This window comes from Castor canadensis, chromosome 19 (genome assembly GCF_047511655.1).
Source record: "Castor canadensis chromosome 19, mCasCan1.hap1v2, whole genome shotgun sequence".
Taxonomy (NCBI): Eukaryota; Metazoa; Chordata; class Mammalia; order Rodentia; family Castoridae; genus Castor; species Castor canadensis.
The window spans coordinates 24,347,378-24,371,130 of NC_133404.1; the positions used below are offsets into that span (position 1 = coordinate 24,347,378).

The 23,753-nt window shown below is 40.1% G+C and overlaps 1 long non-coding RNA gene across 5 annotated transcripts in view; it reads right to left on the minus strand.

The window, feature by feature from the left end:
* LOC141419275 (uncharacterized) overlaps positions 1-23,753 on the minus strand; it is a 91,698-nt gene that overhangs the window by 37,496 nt on the left and 30,449 nt on the right. For 3 of the 5 annotated variants that reach the window (XR_012444063.1, XR_012444062.1, XR_012444064.1), the window contains 4 exons: positions 8,229-8,403; positions 5,705-7,588; positions 4,921-5,007; positions 2,745-2,933 (listed from right to left, as the gene is read on the minus strand). This is a non-coding gene — a long non-coding RNA (uncharacterized lncRNA). The remainder of the gene's footprint in view (positions 1-2,744; positions 2,934-4,920; positions 5,008-5,704; positions 7,589-8,228; positions 8,404-23,753) is intronic. The other 2 variants (XR_012444065.1, XR_012444066.1) reach the window with 2 other exon arrangements.

Below are 23,753 nucleotides of genomic sequence, written 5' to 3' on the forward strand. Positions count from 1 at the left end.
AGGACAAACTTGTGCTGCTTGTTGCCTGCATTTCAACTTATCTCCATGCATAACTTCTGTATCATTGCTGTTCCCATTCTCTTACCAGGAAAACCAAGAGTGCTCAACCTAAGTTAATAGAGGAAGATATTTTCTGAATGTGTACTGATAAGATTCTAGGGCTATCTTCAGAACACTGCCTGTAGCATATTCATCAAGCATACCATGGTTTTCTCACAATAAACACATGCATCCGCCTCTTCACAAATTTTGTGAAGGAGCAACAGCAGATGCTGCTCCCGTTTTTAAAGTCAACCTTCTTAAAACATGATTGTCTCTGAAGTCTTCATAAAGCTGAAATTCATTTTCACTTGCATGGAATCTTATCAGAAATGGTCCTGTAGTAAGGAAAACCATTGAGTGAATACGACTTTGTAGCTGTCTTTAGATCTAGACAACGACCAGAATTTCTGAGTATCTCTGCCAGGAATAGCATGGAATGTCCATCAAATATCAGTACAATTTTTGGAGTTGGAAGGGGAATACAGGATCCTTAACTATACTGAAGGGCAGAATAACTGACTAAACCTTCAGAAAAAAAACTTCCAAGGCAGCTGACTTAGGACACAGTCACAAACCATTAGGGCAGAGACATCCACAGGTTTTCCTAGTTAAGCTTCATCTCTGGCACTAGACATTGGCAGAAACTAGTCCAGTGATTCCAGAAATATGAGGAAGTTATGGATTACTATGGATTCTGTTTCAGTAGGTCTGGGGTTGTATTTAGGGTTTCATCCCTGTATCTCATCTCCCACCTATTCCCCAGTGCTAAAGGTACTTGAGTATCATTACAGCATACATTTGCATATTCAAACTGGGATTCAACTCTTCTCTGTCCTAATATTCTATACAAGTCAGTGATTCTTCTCCTTACTAGGTTATCTAATTCCAATAACACTAGAATTAGTGTGACCTTCTCTTAGTGACATCTCCATATCAACACAAGCAGTAGTTACAACTGCAAATTACAGGCCCACAAGTAGACATTGTGAATTTCAAGCCAAGGTAAAAGTTCCTGCTCATTGTATTAAAATGCCCCCAGGTGATGCTAAAGCCCACTCAAGAGAACAATTGCCTTTGAGAGTGGGATATAGCAAAGTCAAACACAATCACTGGAAAAAAGGGAAATATGCTCAATGCAGAAATAATTAAAAAATCTGCCTTTACAGCCACATTTATGTAATTTTTAATTTAAATTTAAATTTATTTCAAATTATTTGTTTTAATTAATTTATTTAAATCAGACTATAACTGAAAGAGGAATATGGAAATATTTTTATGATTAAGAAAAACATTTTAAAATCTTGTGTATCAGAAGATGGGACAGAGAAACAGTGGTTTTGAAACAGGAGTAGAAAATATAACATTGTAACTTAAATAAGATAAAGTCCCTTAAGCACTCTGTAACCGGGGCAGCAAAATCTGCAAAGCCAATTCTGGTTAAGGAGCAGGTTTCTGGAAGTTTGACTTGTAATTTTCACTATTAAACATGGAAGTAGAGAATCACAAAGAAAACATACACAAAATGTTTCACAAAAGCAGAAGTAAATGAATTCAGAAATCATGAAAAATGAACTTTCTGTTCCTCAGAGAAGGGGAGAGACAGGTGGAGGAGAAATAACATTTTATTGTAATTTGATTTCGGGCTTTGTATTGGGTTTTTTACCACACTGCTGTGGTACCTTACTAGCTTGCATCAAGCTCTAGGTTTCATTCACAGAACAAAATGAAAAGCCACACCCCAGAAACTTTAATTCTTCTGCAAAATTCAATGCTTAATAAAACTGTAGTCAGACTCCGTAATTTTCTCCAAGGACTTTCCATGCACTTTCTTTTTTAATTTTTTAATTAATTTATTTATTTTTATTGTTTTATTATTCATATGTACATACAAGGCTTGGGTCATTTCTCCCCCATGCCCCCACCCCCTCCCTTACCACCCACTCCCCCACTCCCCCCACCCCCTCAATACCCAGCAGAAACTATTTTGCCCTTATTTCTAATTTTGTTGTAGAAAGAGTATAAGCAATAATAGGAAGGAACAAGGATTTTTGCTGGTTGAGATAAGGATAGCTATACAGGGCATGGACTCACATTGATTTCCTGTGCGAGTGTGTTACCTTCTACGTTAATTCTTTTTGATCTAACCTTTTCTCTAGTTCCTGGTCCCCTTTTCCTATTGGCCTCAGTTGCTTTTAAGGTATCTGCTTTAGTTTCTCTGCGTTAAGGGCAACAAATGCTAGCTAGTTTTTTAGGAATGGGGATAGGTGGAAATCCAAAACTTGAAAGTGTTTGACGTCCCTACTGCAAAGGAGCTAATACAGTAACCTTAAAGTGATAGAAGTCAATATGGGAAGATGACCGGGAAGTGGGGAAGAGGTCAGGTAGAGATGAATCAATTCGGGTTGTAATACACTTGTGCGTGGAAGAAATGCTAGGAATCTCTCTGTATAGGTATCTTTATCTCAACTAGCAAAGATGCTATGTCTTTCTTATTATTGCTTAGGTCTTCTCTTCAACAAAAGTGGAGAAAAGGGCAAAACAGGTTCTGCTGGAAGCGAGGAGGATGGGGGGGAAGGGAGAGGGCGGGGGTGGGGGGAAGGGGGGAGGTATGGCCCAAACAATGTATGCACATATGAATAAATGAATAAAGAAAAAAAAAGAAACCACATATTTGGAATCTGTTCTGGTTTTCTGATACTTACGTTTTGAGTCTTGAGTCTATCTATGTGACAGCTCTGTAATATGCTGAGGAGACTGATGACTCAGGCTCCTGAGTGAACCTAATGCTGTTTGCAGGGGAACCCAATATGTGATCAGATGGTTGGAAATTTGAGAGCTCTCCACACCAGTGACTAATGATTTGAGCAATCATTCTTCTATAATGAAGCCTCCTGAGAACACAAAAAATAGGAATCATAGACATTCAACATTTTTGAACACATGAAGGTGTAGGGCAGGTGGTACCTGAAGAGTACATGGAAACACCATCTGTTTCCCACATACCTTTCCCCATATCATCCTCATCTGACTGTTCATTAGTGTCCATTAAAATGAGTTATGCAGCTGGACACTGGTGGCTCATGCCTATAATTATACCTACTGAGGAGACAGAGGTCAGAATCATGTTTCAAAGCCAGACCCTGTCAAATAGTTCCAGAGATACTACCAAGAAAACCTATCACAAAAAAGGGCCACAAAAAATGAACTCTGCAGAGAATCAGGAGTTTTACACTATTTTCCTATGGGAGTTGGAAACTCTGCTTTGAAGCCAAATTAGCCAGTGGTGGATAACCTGAGAATTTATTACTTCTGGCTGTGTTCACTCTGTACGCCAGAGCCCTGATCTTTTGGATCTGATACTGTCTATAGGAAAATGGTGCTAGAACTAAATTGAACAGCAGGACCCAGAGCTGGTGTCTGAAATGGGTTGTTGTAGAGAAAGGCTCACACATCTTGGTCAGAGGTGTTCTGTTTTGAGTGTACAGAGAACAGGAGAAAAGAGTTGGTTTGTTTTTCCCTAGTCCAGCAGTATTGTCTTTGAACTTTGAGTCTTCTATAAAAAAAACTACAAAAGTTTTGAATTCTCAGGAGATCAAATTTATCTGCACTTCCATTTTACCTCTGAGTAGTGTGCACTGAGGGTATAGTTTTAGTCCACCACCTGTGAGTAGCCAGTGGATTAACACAACTTCATAAGGATGACATTTGATGGTAAGGTTTATGGTGTTTATCAACAATCAATTCACTAAACACACAGGTTTTAATTTGCATTCTCCTTTCACTTCCACAAATCTTTCTCTTTATGGTTATTCTACTTGTCTCTCTTTCTTGATTATATTTGTTTTTTGACAGGATTTTTTTGGCAGGATTAGGGTTTGAACTCAGGGCTATCAGCTTGCAAGCAGGCATTGCACTGATTGGGACACAACTTCAGTTCTCTTAGCTCTCCTTAATTTGGAGGTAGATTCTTGTGAACAATTTTGTAAACTTGGCCTTATCTTACCCTCCCAAGTGGCTAGGATTACAGGCATGAGATACCAGCACCAGGCTTGTTTGAAATGGGAAAGTGCAAACAACAAATTTAATTTGCATTTTTGGTATTGTCTCTTGAGGATACTTTGAAATCTCACATGAATAATCACATCAGCCTCTGACCATCCCCATAGGAATAGGATGAGTGTATAATACATTGTATAACATAGCCAACTTAAAATTATGATCATGACATCTACTGTCATTTAATTGGGGTTTTCATATTTTATTTCAACAATGTTTAATAATTTTCTTTGGATTAGTTTTGTGGTTGTTGAAGTTTATTCTTTTTTTAGTGTTACTTTGGTTTGAACTGAGGGCCTCACACTTGCTGCGCAGATGATTATCACTGGAGCCCCTCCACCCCTCTTTATTGCGTTGGGTATTTTCAAGATAGGGCCTTATAAATTATTAGCCTGGGCTGGCTTTGAATGGCAATCCTTATGATCAATATCTCCTGAGTATGTACAATACTAATCTCCTCAGTAGACAGGATTATAGGTGACAGTCAATGATAGCCAACTGTCTTTTTCTATTTTCTTTTCCAAGTTTTTTTTATGGTTGCTTGAACTCTGGGTATCATCCTAGGTATCCAGGTCTGCTATTGGTTCACCCACTCACTCAGGCATTTTTATTGGCACTTTTCAGGTAGGGTCTTGTGTTTTTGCCTACCCTGGCCTTGAACCATGATAATCCTATCTCAACCTCCAAGTATTAGAAGCACGAACTACCCACCCTAGCCTGAATACTGATGTCATCACACCCCCAGCCTACCAGCTGCTTCTTGATGTGGCCCCTACCCTCTCTGTTCTCCGTGCTCTGCATCCTAGACACACCATGACTCACCTCTAGTGGTGCTTGTCCTTCAACTGTGTTCTTCAGCCCTGGGCTTCCAATTATTAACCCTCACTGATACACAGTATTTCATGTGTCCTGAATGACAGGAACCAGGATCAATACCACAAATAAACTGCTGGTTCAGATTCATCATTCACAGCCTACCCATAAAACTCATGGAAAAGCTTATCAAATCTTTTAAGAAAACAAAGATTCTGGCTTTGAACATCTTTGAGGAAAAACCCTCCTAAACATCTACAGACCTCAAATTCCACTTGGTGTCTTTGCATAAAGAAGAAAGGTTGTGCACATAGTTTTATAGTTAAGGTTGGCAAGTTGTACCCCATGACATTACATGCAAATTGTCTTCATTCTAAGCTGGGAAGGCACTGATACCCATTTCACAGATGAGAATACCGAGACTCAACTGGGAAGACATTTCTAGGAATCACCTCTCTCTGACAACAGAGTCCATGTCCTTAATCATCAGCGGTATTGCAGGTATTATGTGGATTTCTTATGGCTCTCTTGGTGTTTCCCTGTCTCCTCCTAAAGCAGGAGCTTCCCTATCATGCCCTGCACGAAGGACTATGATTGTCCTCTCCACAGGAGCCATGTGTTTTGCCTGTGTCTTCAAGTGTGTGGGTACAGAGGGCTCATGTTTATACATTGTCATTGGATTTAATACTCTGGAAATGTCCAACTTAAGATAAATGAATGCTGATATTAGAAGTAATAAGTAAAAAACATACTAAACAGTGAAATTAAAATAACCAGAAAAATTAAAACATACTTTCCAGGAGAAGAGGGGGATGGCTCTGGGTAGACATCAGGAGATCATTCCAAGGGAGGTGCCAGAAGTGGTTCTCTGGTCTTGACAATCAGAAGATGATCTCACAAACTTGGATTATGATCTGGATTGTTCTATGCACAAGAAATAACTTCTCCAAAGATACAGGTAAGTTAATTTTACCTATGCTGGGAGAGCCAGCTAGCAACCCATGGTAGCCAGATCTTTAGGCTCTTCTGCTGTTGCCAGACAATTCCCAGCACATCCCCAACAACAGGACATCTTCCCAGACTGGGGTCCACTGATGTCTACTGGCAAAAACAGCAGTCTCTTGAGTCTGCTCCCACCGGGGCTCAGTACCCACACCTCCTCCCCTGTTCACAGTCACTTACTCAAGGCCTCCTCACTGTGGTAGGGCTGTGTATCAGTGGATTCCAAGTCCTCCAGACTGAGGCAACAGAAGGTGGACACAAACTGTCAGCTCTGAGAAAGGCATGTTGACTAGCAGATAGGCCATCAACTTATTCAAGATGCTGGGTCCTTGGATTTGCAAATATCCTTAGGATACTTGTCCAGCCACATCTGGAGGAGGAAGTAGATGAGGTTGGGGGCAGATTGGTGGGCACAATTATCACACCCTGACCTCTCTGTTCCCAGTACTCACTTGGCCTCTTGCTGGGAGGACACCCATACAGAGGCTACCAGGTCATGTGCAACTAGACATTTTGCACAGAGGTGTGAGGTCCATTTGACAGGGCATTCACCTCATTTCATCTCAACTATTTGACGGAGGAAAATGCTGGGAAAGCATGGCTATGATGGAGAAGGATGGAGGTATAAAACAGTGAGAACTGGCCAACCCTGAACCCCAAGGCTCCTGGCAGCTCCCCAAATTCCCAGGATCCCACCAAGATCTCTCTCCTCTGCCAGCTTGTTGAACCCCAGTTTTATATCCATGGGGAAATGAAAAGAGGTGTGGGATCCATAGATTTCCCAAATCCAACCTCAGCTCTCGTAATTTCCCCACTCACCATGTAGGAGTCCACCTGCTTCACCCAAAGTCCACTTACTTCTTTACCTGCTCATTCTCCACACAAACAACTTGGAAGTATCCATACTTCCAGGAAGAAACAAGGGTGTCACCTCTAACATTTTGTGTCACCTATCTTCCAGAAGTTAGTGCACTGGTTGAAACCCAGATGAGAATGTTAATCTGGGAGGGGAGGCAGGTTTGTTGACACTATCCCCTGATTTACATGCTACCTTATTTCTAATATGCCTACATATCTTGTATGATTCACGTTTGTGTTTTTACAGAAACTACCCAGCTTCTTCCCAGATATCTCAGTTGGCACAGGACTACTCAAACCACTTGCACAGGTCTTTTCTCTGATATAAAAAAATTCAGGAAATCCCAAATGAGATCTGGAACTTTCTTTACAAGTGCAAAAGTGCTATATATGAGTCTTAGATATGTAAGGATGATTGAGGAAGAGATTTTCTTCATGGAGGAGGGGAAAACCACACACAACAGCCACACAAGCCTAGAAGTCTGGGGAAAGCCCTTCCAGGGCTTATCACACTTGGTCTTGAACAGCACCTTATTAAAGCAAGCTGAGCCAGGGTGTTTCCTAACACTCTGAGGAATGGAATACAGGGGGCAAGCCCCATTGAACTGCATCTGGGATACTCACCTTTTGAAAAGCAGGTGCAGCAGTTGCCAGTGGTGGAGAACCTTCAGTAGGTGTACAGGAAGCAAGGAACAAAGAAGGGGTCCCTACTCCGCAGGGAAGGCACTAGATTTTTCACAAGCCTCTGCAGCATATCAGGCTCAAGGTTCCTCCTGCTACAAGGCTCATTCAGGACAGGGGTAGACTCATGTTCTCCCTGAGATGGGATCACAAACGGATGGTCCAAACATGGAATTTTTAGCAGTGAAAAGTTAGTGGCATAGTATGAATTGAAAACTGCACATAAACTATTATCCTCAATACTCAGACTCAAGGACACATGGGAGAGGTTTCCTGGGGCTGTTGTTGTGGTTTAATCAGAGCAGTGTCCTTGACTGTGTGTACCTGCACTTGACTGCCCTCTCTCCTCATTGACTTTCTCTTGGAAAATGGCTGAGGCCCTGGTTGTGTCATGAGGTCTGGTTCACCATCTCCAGAAATGATTAAGCCATCCACTCAGGGATTTATGTGGCCTCAGCCAGAGGAAACTGAGATACAGCAAGAGAACATCCTGCTGTCTACAATGTCTCTGGCCAAGTGATCTGTTATTGGCTCTGGAATCTTGCTACCTGGATACCAGGATTCCATGTACTGTTTGGCTCATCATCAAGTAGAGTCATCTGCCAAAGACCCTTACCTGAGCTTCTTTCTCAGAAATGACTTCCCAAAATATCCCTCTTGTTACCATCATATATACCATCCCACACCATCATATATACATTTGTTCACACTTAAATCAACAGAGCCTGTCCTACCACACTGTGGCTTGGAAGGCCTGGTGGTAGCCAGAGCCTTACCTTCAAAAAGTTGACCCAGCAAATGCAGCACCTCCTTCTTCCCATTTCTGGGATACTGGACAAGTCATTTTGGCTCACAGAGCCACATCAGCAATCCATGCCATCTCCAGGACTATTATCACATCTATGTTCTAGGATGTTTTGAGGTGTACATTCCCATAAACAACTACATTACCTGTAAACAAGGACCAGTATCTCATGTAGTTAATGCAAAAACTGAAAAGATGGGAATATCATAGGAAGTGATTGAAAATACTCATTCCTTCCCACACATATGTGTACATGTAAACACATGCAGAGAACCACAGATACACACAGAGACACAAATCCAAATACATAAGGATAGGCTGTCTCGCAAACAGAGGCACAAATAGCTGTACAAACGCACAAGAGAAGAGAATGGAGTCAGGGTTAAGAAGATAGTGTTAACAACAGGTTCAGATTTAGGGTCTTATCCCAGATTTAGGTTTAGGTTCTGGGTAAGGGTCAGGGTTTGGGCTACAGTAAGTGCCATCAAAACAGTTGGGATTTAGAGTCAGTCCAAAATTGCAGACTTAGAGTAGTAAGTTTAAGTAAAGGGGTAGGAGAAGAGTTTTAATGGGATTTAGGGTTCTGGTCAGTATGAGTAGCTGATTGAATATAGCATCCCATGTCCCAAGGAGATCCTCTATAGTCAATGGTCCCAGGTAGTCTGAGGGTCAGTATGATGCAGATAGGACACAGCAACATATTGAGTTTGAGGCCAGCTTGGTCTACAAAGACCCTAACTGCAAGGAACAAACAAACAAAATCTCGTAAAAACAACACAGATTGGAGATCTCAACTCATACTTCATGACTTCAAAATTTAGTACACAATCATAATAAACCAGGTATCACTGAAGAGGCCACAGGTACAAACCAGGGAATAAAATTGAGTGTTTAAAAAATTAACCCTAAATTTATGGTGGGTGACTTTTTGAAGCTATCCAATTAATTCCATGTGAAAAAATATTGTTTCACCAAATATTGCTATGAAAAGTGGATATGCATAGACATATCAATTATGGAATCAAAATACACAATTTAACTAAATGCAAGAATAATTACAAAAATGACAGAAAAGAATATAGGATGAAAATTCATGTTCTCAGGGTAAGCAGTGGATTCTATAACCATCTAACCATAAATGATACAAGACAAAAATATAAATTGAATCTCATTAGAATTAAGACAATTTGTGATTTAAAGTGCGCTGTCCTGGGTGGGCATAGCGATGCATCTCTATAATTATAGAATTTAGAAGGTAGAGCCCGTAGGATCTGAGGTTGAGAACAGTGTGGACCACACAGCAAAGTCAAGACCAGTCTGAGATACATTGCTAGATCCTACCTCAAAAAACAAGGACTGAAGATTTAGTTCCATGGCAGATGCTTACCTAGCATGTGTATGTCCTTAGGTTCAACCCCAGCACCATGAACACAGAAACAAATATAAACTACACAGTCCAAAATGAAAATAAAACACAAAATTATGGAAATTTAAAATCATATGGCTCATAAGGTTCAATTATTCAGAATACATAGAAACAATATTTTATTTATTTGTCCATACTGGGGTTTGAACTCAAAGATTTTTGAGTTTTTGAGGCAGGCACCCACCCAGTCTCAATAAAAATGGGTAAATGAGGTCCTTTTCTTTCTTACTCAAGAGACTTTCAGTTTCTTGAAGGTGTACCCCTTTCTAATAAACTTCCTTTTCTCTTTCATTACATTTTGTTGCTTTGCCTTTATTCTTCTCTCCGTGGGAGCAAGGATTGAGGCAAATAACTGTGTTGACTTTCAGGGGACATTTTTGGTACCATGACTGGGATCATGGATCTAATACATCTTGATGTGGATCACTTATATCTATTTCTCTGAGAGGTAAGAATTATCCTCCTTGACTCTGTCAGGGTTGAGGATATGCCAGTTCGCTCCATTCTACAAGTGCTTTTAGTTTTGACATTTTTCTCTTTCTTACCCAATGTTACCTTCAGGAAGTTTGACCTTTCTTCCATGAGCTGCCTTTGCCATTCCTACCAGATTTTGAAGTGCCAGCTGCTTCTTTTTCCTACTGGGCACTCACTACCATCTCTAGCCTGTCTTTTCCAATGTTAAAATGCTTTATTTCCCCTTTATGGACTCTGCTCCTAGTGCTCCAATGTTTTGTATGGGAATGGGCTTCTCTCTTTTAGACTACCACCTTGGATAAAAGCTCATTCCAAATATTATTTCTTTCCAATTTAAAGGCTTTCCTTTGCATCTGGAATACTGTCCAAGGACTGACTAATGCTATCTCTGACTCAATTAGATAAAATTCTCCACATCATAAGAGACCCTTATGGACAAAGCAGAAGTGTTCCTTGAGACCTACTATGGGGAAATACAGATGCTGGGGGGAAAAAAGAGGTACCAAAGAGAGGGAGAAGTTAGAAACAGGGCACTACACTAATTTCCTCATCACTAGAAGGACTCTATGAAAGTTATGAAAGTGACCCCAAAGGTTTACTTAGCTCATGGGCCCGGAGTATGCTCCTCCATCAACCTAGGGTTAAGGTTTCTACCAATCTTAATGCTTTGACCTAGGTGCAAGGTTTCAGAACAACCAGTGTGGTTAGGGCTGCCTGCCTGGATCATGACAAGTGGCTTTCTTCTTTTCTTCCAGCATGTGTGGGTGGCAATAAGTCTAAATTCCTACAGACTCATCCCTATGTTACATTCTTTGTAATGTGGTATGGCCTACTTAGATTGCCAGTTCAAGAAGTCTTGACTCAAGATGGTACTCTTACATGATCTTTCCTAGCATAATTACTCTAAATGGTCTGAGGTCACCTATATTTAGGCCATCAGGTTCCTCTCTTAGGAACTAGACATGTGGGAATGGTGTTGGATGTGTCTGGTCTCTCCTGAATCCCTAGCTCTCTTCTGTTCCACTAGATTCACCTTAGAGTCCCCTGACGTTTTTTCCTTCCATCTGGTGTGGTTCCTGCCATCTAACTTACACAACTTACACACCAGGTCATCTGTCACTAGTCAGAAAGTGGCTCATAATCTGTTTCTATAGACACCTCCAGGATGAAAACACAATACATAGGTAAAGGATTCTCTCCTTATTCTCTGATATGTTTCCTAAGTAATTAAATCACTTCCCCACTATTCTTGACTTTGAATTTTTTTGTCCTCTGCTCCAAGGATAAACAGTTTGCTCCCCCCAGATGTTTTTTTTTCCTTTTTGCGATGCTAGATAACATCCAGGCTGATTAAAACCTCTTCCATTGGTCTTATCTCCACATTATCCTCTTCTTTGAGAGCACCTCTTAAATGGGGTATACCCCATTTATCCTGTTTTTTGTTCTTCATTTGGTATTTATTTTGTGTTTATATGTTGTATGTGACATGACCCTTTGGAAAAACCTTGGAGTTACAGGAAAATGCTGCCAACATAACACTCATATCTCCTACAATGGAACAAGTCCACATCAGCCATAGCCTCCAAAATGATTTTGGGATGGTAGACACTAGTTCGGCTCCATATTTTTGCCACCTAGGATGTATTATAATTATCCTATGGATGAAAGGAGTATGAATACTGTAAATTAACATAACTATAGGTGTCATGTTTTTGTATTAATCTATTGAATAGTGGGCAAAAGTTTCATCCCGGGATAGGACAAAAACCAGAAGGCTCAGAAAAAAGGTGAAAATGGTATGAGTCTATCTTAAGTATATTAAATGTATATTCATGGGACTGGGGAGGTAGCTCAAGGCTTATTGTTTAACTAGCATGCAAAAAAACCCTGAGTTCAATCTCTAGTACCATAAAAATAAATGCATGTACTAAGAGACAGCATAGATAAATGGGACCTCATAAAACTAAAAAGCTTCTGTTCATCAAAAGAAATGGTCTCTAAACTGAAGAGAACACCCACAGAGTAGGAGAAAATATCTGCCAGCTATACATCAGACAAAGGACTGATAACCAGTATAGGGAACTTAAAAAACTAAATTCTCCCAAAACTAATGAACCAATAAAGAAATGGGCAAGTGAACTACACAGAACTTTCTCAAAAGAAGAAACTCAAATGGCCAAACAACACATGAAAAAATGCTCACCATCTCTAGACATAAAGGAAATGCAAATTAAAACCACGCTAAGATTCCACCTCACCCCTGTTAGAATAGCCATCATCAGCCACACCACCAACAACAGGTGTTGGAGAGGATGCGGGGAAAAAGGAACCCTCTTACACTGTTGGTGGGAATGTAAACTAGTACAACCACTCTGGAAAAAAATTTGGAGGCTACTTAAAAAGCTAGACATTGATCTATCATTTCATCCAGCAATACCACTCTTGGGGATATACCCAAAAGACTGCGACACAGGTTACTCCAGAGGCACCTGCACACCCATGTTTATTGAGGCACTATTTACAATAGCCAAGTTATGGAAACAGCCAAGATGCCCCACCACTGACGAATGGATTAAGAAAATGTGGTATCTATACACAATGGAATTTTATGCAGCCATGAAGAAGAACGAAATGTTATCATTTGCTGGTAAATGGATGGAATTGGAGAACATCATTCTGAGTGAGGTTAGCCTGGCCCAAAAGACCAAAAATCGTATGTTCTCCCTCATATGTGGACATTAGATCAAGGGCAAACACAACAAGGGGATTGGACTTTGAGCACATGATAAAAGTGAGAGCACACAAGAGAGGGGAGGGGTGAGGATAGGTAAGACACCTAAAAAACTAGCTAGCATTTGTTGCTCTTAACGCAGAGAAACTAAAGCAGATACCTTAAAAGCAACTGAGGCCAATAGGGAAAGGGGACCAGGAACTAGAGAAAAGGTGAGATCAAAAAGAATTAATGTAGAAGGTAACACACTCGCACAGGAAATCAATGTGAGTCCATGCCCTGTATAGCTATCCTTATCTCAACCAGCAAAAACCCTTGTTCCTTCCTATTATTGCTTACACTCTCTCTACAACAAAATTAGAAATAAGGGCAAAATAGTTTCTGCTGGGTATTGAGGGGATGGGGGGAGACGGAGGGGGCGGAGTGGGTGGTAAGGGAGGGGGTGGGGGCATGGGGGAGAAATGACCCAAGCCTTGTATGCACATATGAATAATAAAAGAAAAAAAATAAATGCATGTGATTATGCTTGCTATAATTGCTATGCAAGGATTTGCTCAAAATCATGAATCCAATACATGGACATATAACCAGTCCAATTCTCCATGCCTCTTACAAGGAAGCTATGTAATTATTGTTCTGTAACATGGGCAATGTGGAAAAAAATTAAGTAATACAATTTTTATACTTCAAAGAAAAAATCTAAATTAATAGTTATATATGACATGGGTATAGCTGTGATGCTAATGGTTGGTAGCTCCCATGTATATTAAATATATTTCTCCTTCCCATGTATATCAGCGTTCTAAATTTAGGAAGCTTAGGAAGATACTTATAAGAAGCTGATGCCCTCTAATAAAATTGTTAATGCTTGCCCTTACAGGCATATATCAACATGTTCCTAGTTATAAGAAGAACAATGTAATGGACTCCAGGTAAGCCAGGTTATATGAGCCTTTTTGTTGCTTAAATTTGGCAAAATGGTCTTATTGGCACCAACTCTCACCTGATCTGCCTGTCACTCCCCTCTAACATGGGATCAAATCACACTAATTGTGACATCTCATCTCAGCAACAAAGAAAGACTTACCAAGATATCTCATCCCAGGGACAAGAGGCCATTCAGACACAAACAGATAAAAAAAAAAAAAGAAAGAAAACACTGCACACAAGAAGAATCTGTTCTCAGATTCCAAATGGAGTCACTTTTGCTAGACTATCTAAAAATAATTAAAGCCAGAAGTTTAAAAAGAACTAGTGTGTAAGCATGATGTCCATGCCTGTCTGCCTCCAAACTGGACAGAACTTGCACCCTTGTCTTTTAGTCAACCACTATTTCTATAGCTCTGGGACAAATCCAGCAGCTCATTATTAAACATGATATAATTGTTTTCACCTAATATGTTTCCTCCTCAGGATATAAAACTTCAAATTCTACACAGGTGAAGGGCTAATTCTAGGGCTGGGAAAGTGCCTCAATTGGTAGAATGGCTGCCTACCAAGCTTTTGGCCCTCAGTTCAAACTCCAGTAACACACACACACACACACACACACACACACACACACACACACACACACACACACACACACACACACACACACACACACACACACCAAGTGCTAACTCTACAAAACATACTGTGCCCTATACTACTTGAACAAAACAGTAAAACAGTTGCTAGTTGAAATCTCTAAAGAATTCAACAGACCGCAAGGAAAATAGACTCACAATCTAGGTTCCATAATAGCAGGAAGAAGCCAAAGGCTAATTTAAAATTACTTTTCCTAACAGGTTTTGGGTCTCTAGTACTTGATTGGGTTAAGTCCCATTTAGCCGTGAGTTATAGTGATATACAGAGAGAACATTAAATGCATGATTCCTCAATGTCTCTGAGAAATAAAAACAATATAATTCAAGTTTCAAACTCTTTATCAGTAAATAATAGTTGTAGAGAAGAGGATACATTGTGAAATCCACATATGTGCTTATAATATATCTTAATTTTACTCACCAATTGTGTCTACTTCCCTCTTACCCTATCCCTCTGCTAAAGCACATTAGCCCACAAATGTCATGGAATGTCACAATATGTTTTTGAGTCACCTATCCTAAGGTAGGTCAATGTCAGTTCCTCAAACAGTAGATCTTTTTTTTAACAAAACAAAGACTGCTTTTATATCCTAGGGATAAGGACCCAATAATCATTGCAACATCATAAATCTGTTCACCTACCCAAGCTTCAGGACTTTGACTTCAGCATCCTGGACTGGTCTTAGGTAGGGATTTAATGCCTCAAGCCCCTTACACTTCATTATTAACTGGCACCAGGGTAAAAATAACTACAATTTCCATCCTCACTCTAGAGATGATCCAATTTCAGTCTACAGAAAGTATACACATTTTTAAATAAAATTTACTATCTCTTGCACCACAAAAATGAGTTCATGAAAGGGTTAGAGCTTGGCTTCAGTGGGAGAGCAATTGCTCAGAAAGCCTCAGACAATGAGTTCAAGTTCCAGAACCACCAAATTAATAATAATAAAATAAAAATAAAATGCAAAAAATGGATGAATGATAGGATGGGACAGAACAAAATGGCAGAATAGGACCCTCTAGTGGTCATCTCCCTGAAAAAACATCAATTTTAATAACTATCCAAGGCAATTTCCTTCACATGAGCTTTGAAAATGAGGTAATATACCACAGTACTGTAAGAGGTGCTCAAACTACATGGACTCCTTACTCAGAAGTTCTAAAAGAGGAAGAAAAGCATGCATCTCTCCTTCATTTTATATCTTTCTGTCTTTGTACTAAGCCATTCTCTTTGCAATAACTTTGCAATCACCTTGGATTTCAGAAAAGACAGAATTGATAACCATCTTCATGACAAGAGACAGAAACTACCTCCAACAGTAGAGCCTCCTCAGGAAGGTCCAGCTGCCAGGTGACAATGAGGTCAGATAACAACTGCACAACCTCTTCCAGGACAAGAACGGAAATAAGGACCAACTAGACTATATCTCTGACTGAGACTGTTTTAACTATTCATACTGGAATAAAAGGTACTCAAACAGCTTTGGCTGAAAAGTTCTTATCGCTGTCATTACTTGATGGGTGTTATCTGGTTCCAAAGAATGAGATATCAAGAGATGATTACTGCTGCTCCAGGATGCATCCCAGTCATCACAGATAATTGTCCTCATTTTGATGAGGGTCTGCACTGTAGGGCTCTGCTGTTCTTTAGGGGTAGTCTCAGTCCTGTGAAATAAAGATGGCATCAATCATTCTGTCTTTCATTTATTCCAATGGGGCTACAGGAGGTAATGGCTCAGAGCAAAGGATAACAGGTACAAAGTGAATATAGAGATGCCACGCTTTCCAGCAAAAGCAGTTTCAGTGCATCTTAAATCCTTTTGAGGTAAGCTTCATCTACAATCTGCATACCTGCTGGTGACAACTGTGACTTTGAACAGTAGAAACTACTCAGTATCAGTCAGGTTATTGAGATCTCAGGGAATGGGACAGTTCCACAGCCTAAAAACCTTTCTTGGTTAGAGGATTCCAGCTTTGTACTACATAAATCTTAGGAAGTATGCGATTCCCATCCAGCATAATATTTACAGGGAAATCCCAGGCTTAGGCCACCATTATTGTAGCAATGCCGGAAGCAGCCCTGGGTATAGGGATCATACAAACGGCCTGCCCTGAATCTTGGGATGGGCTTACAATTGAAAGGGATTCCAGGTAAAGCCTGTCAGAAAGACTGAAATTAACTACCTCCTTTATCAAAACTGTAGGCATTCATGCAGAACCAAAAGGTGAAAATAAACCCAGGGAAACATGATGTCATCAAATTGATGAAAAATGTACCTATGGCCAATCTTCCACAAATGAAGATACGTGATTGGCTTAACAATGCTTCAAAGTTAAGTATTAGGAATCTCACCAAACTTTAAAAAGGTGCAGAGAAATTACCAGAATTGTTCAACACAAAATAAATTAACCTACATTATTCCCTTCCTATTCTTCCGGACAGCAACTGCAGAACTACCTATTCAGCATTTACTCAACCTGGGGAAACTGAAGAGAATTCTTCAATAAATTTTGTTTTAAGAATCTTCATTTCAACACCTTGCTGCCACCATTTATTAAATTTTATTTGAACACTAGGAACCTATGGTTTCAATATAAAATGATTTGCCTTATGGTCATGGTGTGTTCTTTAGTCCACGGATGGTAGAACTACTTTGGGAGTTTGGGAATTTTAGGATTTGGGGACCTGGTGGAGGAAATAGGCCAGTGGGGATATGTCCATGGACACTGGATTGTCTCATGGGCCCCATTAACCCTCTTCTTTCTCTCTGTCATGTGAACTGCTTTCCTATGCCATATCCTTCCATGATGTCATTTCCGAGTGCATTGGGCAGTGGCCATGGACTGAAACACTGAAACTGTGAGCCAAAATAAAGGTTTATTCCCTTAGGTCATTTTTATTAGGTAGAAAATTTTTCTATTCACTGTAGAAAAAAGGAATTGACCCTAGGAGACACTAATGCTAGTGAAACAAATACATATATCTGATATGCTATAAAGAAGAGAAAATACAATCAAGTAAAATGCTCAATTAAAACCACAAAAGGGACAAAACTGAGGAGGAAAAATAGGGTCCAAACACAAAGGCAAATATTATAAAACAAAGCATGGTAGCATATTTCCATAATCCGAGCCGTAGGGAGGCTGAGTGAAGATTTCTATCAGTTTGAGGCCAAGGTAGTCTTTATATCAAGATCTTGTTTTACTGGATGCTGGGTGCCACTGGCTCACACCTGCAATCCTATCAGGAGGCAGAGATGAATGCTATGGTACTTTGGTGCCAGCCTTGGAAAAAGGCGAGAACCTACCTCAAAAATACCCAACACAAAAACGACTGCCAGAGTGGCTAAAGTGGTAGAGACCTGCCTAGCAAGTGTGAGTCCCTGAGTTCAAAACCTAGTACTGTCAAAGAAAAGACCTTGTCTCAAAAAAAGGAGGGTCAGACTTGATGACACATGCCTGTATTCCCAGCTATTTGGGAGATATATATCAGGAGAATTATACTTCACTGATAGCAATGGGGAAAAGTTAATGAGGTAACAGGTGTGTGATGGCACATGCCTGTACTCCCAGCAAAACAGTAGGCAGAAGGATCACAGTCCCGGGACAGGTAACACAAAACCAGTAGACCTTTTCTGAAAATTACTAAAAGCAGAAAAGCAGTGGGAGGGCTGGAGAAGTGGTTAAGTAGTACAATGATTGCTTAGCAAGCATGAGGCCCTGAGTTCAAACTCCAGACATATCAAAAAAAAAGTGCTGGGATCATGGCTCAGGAGGTAGAGTGCCTGCTTAGCAAATGTAAGGCATTGAGCTAAAATCCTTATAATGCCAAAGAAGAGTTTAAAAATTGTAGACATTAATAGTACTATGTCAGTGATCACCTTGATGATAAAAGGCCTAAATACACAAATTAAAAGGCAAAGAATGGGAGAGTAAATCAGCACTTTCACATACATACTGTTTGTGAGAAGCATTTATTAAATATAAACATATATTAGAATTAAAAGTAAGTGGAGAGTAAAAATTATGCCATAGTCTCTAAAGGTGTGCTTTCTGGTAATCTCATGACAAGAATTTGGGATCTAGACTTTATACATAAATATTCCAAGTGCCATAAGTTTGATATATTTAACAGATAAAAATGAATGTTCCCTGGACTCAGAGAAACCACCTGCTACTTACTTGCCTCGGTCTATCACATCAGTGACTGGACCGCAGGCACAGATTCACAGACATAGACAGCACACAGAAAGTCAGAGTGAAAGGGCAGATGTGCAACATGAAGAGCTCTGTGGTGACAGCAGAGTACAGATAATGTGGGAGATGTGGCATAATGCCATAAAGACAATATTGTATAGGAACTCGGGATTATCCAGCTGCATTCCTAGCCTGCAAAGAACCTTCTATCCCTGAGTCAGCTTCTCAGGCCATTGCCTGCTTGCCAGCCCATCCCTGTGTTTGCTTCACTGCCACAGGGCAGGGGACTCAATGTCCTCTCTGAATGGAAACACTTGGGCATTGGTGCCAGCTACAAACCACCTGTACTCTCGACACAAAACCTCTGCTTTTCAGTCTCTGTGGGTGAGTAGAAAGCTAACTTTTCTCTTTTCAAGTACTGGGGTTTAGACTCAAGGTCTTCTGATTGCTGCACAGGTACAGTAGCACAGGAGCCATGCCTCCAGTCTTTTAAACCTTAGGTATCTTTTCTGATAGGGGTTCTAAACTTTTTAACCCAATGTACATGAACGCTTGGCCCAGAATTACCTTAGTAAGACCCAGTTAGCAACACCAAATGGATACTGAATCACTACTCAGCTACCATTTACGTAATACTACCCAGACATCACTGATCCTCCTCTTCACACCCCCTTTCTGCTCCTGACTTTATAGCAATTTGTTACCATGCACAAATTATTTGTTTATCTATTTCTCTATCTAGTCATCTATCTATCTTTTTGTTTATTTATTTATTGTGGTGCTGGGTTTTGAATGCAGGGTCTCATGCTTGCTGGGACACTTCAGCCACTCTGCCAGACCTATTTTTGTTGGACATTTTAGAGACAGAGTCTCTCAAACTATTTTCTTGGGCTGGCCTTTGCCTCCTGAGGAGCTATGATTACAGGCCTGAGCCACAGGCGCTGGCAGCAGCATTAGTAACAGGTGAAAACTAGAAATGACCCAAATATCAAGCAGAGAAAATATCTATGTAGCAAGGTATATCTATTTGAATGCTATGTGTGTATATGTATATATAAATATAAATACATACACTCTATTTGTGTATATGTATGTCATACACATACAAACTGTTCAACATATGTACTTATACATAAACACTCAGACATTCAGATATATTTCAGGCAGTGAAATAGTTAAAGAGGACAGTATTGTACATGTGTAGCTTAATACTCTAAATTCAATTGTTGCAATGTAAGCCTGAAGAAGTGATTTTTTAGTGATTTTTTTTAATGTGGTGCTGGTGGGCAAACTCTGGACTTTGCACATACTAGGCAGCCAATCTAGCACGGAGACACATGCCAACACTCTTAGCTTTCTGTTACATTTTTATCATCTATAACAGAATTTTCCATGTAAAAATGTACGAACAGTGGATGATAGAACATACGTATTCAACAGATGCAGACTAATATGGGGAACATTGACATATTCTGGTAAATGCAATCCTGAGCAATCTTAGGATCTCTTCAACATACCAACTATTTAATGACCCAGGAGTAACCAGAGATTGGCCTGCATGTCTGTGCCCTTCTCCTTTTTAGTATCAGCCATAGGACTGGCAAATGCAAATAAAGCAGAGCCTGCATCTTAGTTAAAACACTACAAGCTGAACATATAAGGTCACTGATCAACTCCTAAGCTGTTCACTTCCCTTGGCATTTGGCTCTGTTCTCTGGCTAGACATCTTCAACACAGCTTGGCAGGGAGGAAATGACCCTATTTATTATATGCGTTACAACTCGCACCCATGCTTAGGTTTCTGTATAATAATTTCTCCTACTCTCTTACCTAGAAACAAGACAGGCTCTCCTTCAGTCACCAAAAGAAGACAGAACTCAAATGCTATCCTAAGAACATGTCAAATATCCTGTGGTTTTCTCACAATAAATGCATGTTCTTCCATCATCAGGAATTCCTTGAACTCATACGTCTGATTCTGCTCACATCATTAAAGTCAATTTTCTCACACACTGGTGTGAATCTTGTAGGGAATTTCAATAATTTTGTGTTGCTTCAGTACTGATTTTGAGTATAAGTTTACCTTTTTCATATCTGAGCATCATTTCTGAGAATTTCCTTTTCTCTTCCTCCTCTAAATCATTCAGTCCCTTAGATTCAGAAAACTGTCTCATATCATCACCTTGTAGTTGTTACTCATTACTACAGAGTTAACACATGGCTCTACCTATATAACCCATTTCCCTGGGTGGACTGTGCAAATATGCCACAAATAATACCTTTCCACCAGAAAGAGCCTCCATAGAATATTTACTCATATGGGTAAGTCCTCCAGTTAGACTACTCTTTTGAAACCTGCTTATGTAACACTCTGAATTCCCATAAGGCTCCATCTCATGGTACTTCAGACAGTTTCTCTGATTTCCAAATTTCCTGTTGTCCTTCCTTAAGGGTGAACATGATGGCTAACCACTTCCCGAGGATTGCCAGAATCAATCTGCATTCTTCTCTCATGAATCTGTAAGTATTAAACTGTTTCTGTTACTTCATGTGCTTTTTTGATTTGCTTCATGAGTCTCATTTTGCTAATGTATTTGAACCTAGCTGTTCTAGAGAGTAGCTATTATTAGAAAGAAAAAAACTGGACACTACTCAAATTGGACATATCTCCAACTAGATCCATACATGTAGCCACTGTAATAAGTAAGTGTCCTATGAAAAGTTTATCTGGGTCATGTGTCATTACTCAAAAACTTATGCAATAGGGCATATGTCAAGATAACATGTTTACCATGACTGACAAACTGGAAAGTCCAGGAAGCAAAATTCTGTTAAATCCCCTCAGAGGAGGGACTCTTTTTACAGACTTCTCCAGACATGGACCTTAAGAGCAAACTAGAAGCACTAAAAATGTAAGTCTACTTACAATCCATGTTTTAAAACGTCCACTGTGAAAGAGGGCAAAAGTGCCCATGAAATACGTGAAACTGTGCACTTCAGGGTTACCTTTCAGGTGAGGTGGACAAAGCTGTACCTTGAGATTTTCTATCCCAGACATAGAAATATGAGCACTGCTCTCTGGAAGGTGCATTCCAAATTCAACTATTTAATTCAAAACAACTACCTATGAATTGTTTACTCATTCTAGGTGTTCTTTCTAGTTATGTGAATGGTGATCCTACAAATCAGTTCAAGTTCAGAACTGATCATAGAAATAGGTTCATTATCATCATCATATAAACTTCTGTTCTCCCCACTTACTTCTCTGGCCAAATCTAATTTTTAACCTTAGAAACTGGACTGATATGAACTGATTAATATATTGAATCAAAGAAGCATCTCATATAATTTATAATTGAGATTTTGAGGATATTTGCCCAATTAAATTAAGAACAAGTCCTAAGAAGTGGAGCATGATAGCAGAGCAGAATCTTTCTCAGTTTCACTCCATGAATGAAAACAGTTAGGGTATCAAAGCAGAGACTGTTTGCTGAAGGGAAACATAGAGGAAGAGCATGGGAACAATGAAGGAGAGACAGGACAACTAAAAATCTGATAGAAACAGAAAGAAACTGAGTACAGTGGGAAACCATCAGAAGCGCCATCCCTGCCTCTCCAGGTGGGAAGGGAAACAAAAGTCACCACTACAAGGTAAGCTAGGTGTTCTTAGGCTTGGTGATAAATTAGTAAGACATTTCTGCTAGAGAAACTCACTTTTAAAAGGCTTAAAAACAGTGAGAGGATTCTGTGTAACACTGACTTCTCCTGTGTGATAAAAGAGACATTTTTTTCACTCCCCATAAGGGAGAGTTACAGCCAGGTGTTCCATCTGGCAAGAGCATTAAAAGAGCAACTCCTTAGTAGGTCAACAAATAACAATTGGCATATAAATCTGTGCCATCCTCCTTTTTAGCATCAGTCACATGACTGGGAAATGCAAACAGAGAGGCAGCTCCTGCATCTCCATTATGACATTATCAGCTGAACATGAGCTCATTCCCCAAGCCCTAGCCAACCCCTTTCCTTGGTGTTCAGCTCCTCTCACTTACTGGACCTCTTCAACCACAGCATGGAATGGAGGAAATAAACCTCTTTCTTGACTGCATTACAAACAACTCCCATAATGTACATTTCCATTTCACAGTTTCTCCAATTCTATATATACCAAAGGCTGGCAGAGTGATTCAAATTTCCAGCCTGGAGTTCAATTTTGAGATCTCAATTTGAGACCAGCCTGGGCAAATAATTTGTGAGACACTATCCCCAAAAGAGCCAGAGCAATAATGAACTGGAAGCATGGCTCAAGCAGTAGAGCACTTACTTTACAAGCCTGAAGCACTGAGTTCAACATGTGACCCCCAAAGGCCCACATGCTGAAGATTTAGAAAGGCAGCCTATGAAATTGGGAGATGTTGTGTCCCTGCAAGTTAATCATTTATTCCAAATGGACTACTGTGCTAGGTAGGGAATTTTGATAGTGTGGGAGTCCAACTGGACGGGGTCAGGGGAGAAGGGAACTGTGAATTTTCTCTGTAGTTTTTTTTTTTTTTTTGGTGCTAATGGGGTTTGAATGCATGGACTCATGTTAGGCAGGTGCTCTACCACTTGAGCCACTCCACCAGTCCTATTTTTAGTTTTGTATTTTTGAAATAGGGTCTCACAAGTGTTTGCCCAGGCTGGCTTTGAACCACAATCCTGATGTCTGCCTCCTGAGAAGATATGATTACGGGTGTTACCCACCGGTGCCTGGTTCCACTCAGTTTTGCTGTGGACCCAAAATCACTCTAAATAGATATAAAATATGTCAGAGAAACATGTCATTGTTTCCTACTACCATGTCTGAGAAATAGTGTCAAAGAGCTCCATCAATTTCCCCTGAGGGCCGGGGATCTGGACCCCTAATCTGGAATTTAAAATCCAACTCCATCTCCAAGTCCCAGTCTCAAGAACAAAATGGGACAGTCACCTCTCTTCTCACTCCTCCACAGCAGGAAATTAATAACAGACAGAGGCATGATAAATACAGACAAGAGCAGAGGTATCCGGGTCCAAGTAAGAAAAGCCTGAAGTTCCCCC